Consider the following 583-nt stretch of genomic DNA (forward strand, 5'->3'; position numbering starts at 1 on the left):
GATTATCCAATGTATTTACTTTGCCATATGTGGTATCCAGGTTGACTGAATACATGGCTTATCTACATTTTCCCATTTGTCTGTGTATACACGTTGCTATGTTTGTATTGTTGTTCTAATAATATTATTATCAAAATAATTGTCATAAATATAAACACAGTACTAATCAAGATCGTAATAATAAAGCAATAGTGATGATACAGACATAGATCCTATAAAATCAGCATTATGATAAATAATGATACTGTTGCTTTTCATTGTCATTATTGATATCACATTCATAATAACTGGCATCATTAGCATCATGCACTAATCAAGATCACCAAGTTGAATTAATAATGTAAGCCGAAAAAAATTATTATTTGTAAACATTCAATTATGAGCACACCTAGGATACTAAAAATGTCTCATTAGGAGACGTTCAAATCGTTGAGGGTATGTCCTACAGTCCAGATCAGTCCTCCGCAACACGATTTGGCTGTAAGAGAGGAATGCAAATAACATAGATTTTTATATGTATGTCTGCAGTTGTTGATATCATTATTCCTTTAGCATCATAATAACAATTAACGTGAAAAGGCTG

General features: G+C 31.2%; 1 long non-coding RNA gene across 1 annotated transcript in view; it reads right to left on the bottom strand.

The window, feature by feature from the left end:
- Positions 1 to 163: 163 nt before the first annotated feature.
- LOC119587557 overlaps positions 164 to 583 on the bottom strand; it is a 1889-nt gene continuing 1469 nt past the window's right edge. The window contains exon 3 of the long non-coding RNA XR_005230001.1: positions 164 to 478. This is a non-coding gene — a long non-coding RNA (uncharacterized LOC119587557). The remainder of the gene's footprint in view (positions 479 to 583) is intronic.

This window comes from Penaeus monodon, chromosome 22, assembly GCF_015228065.2.
Source record: "Penaeus monodon isolate SGIC_2016 chromosome 22, NSTDA_Pmon_1, whole genome shotgun sequence".
NCBI lineage: Eukaryota > Metazoa > Arthropoda > Malacostraca > Decapoda > Penaeidae > Penaeus > Penaeus monodon.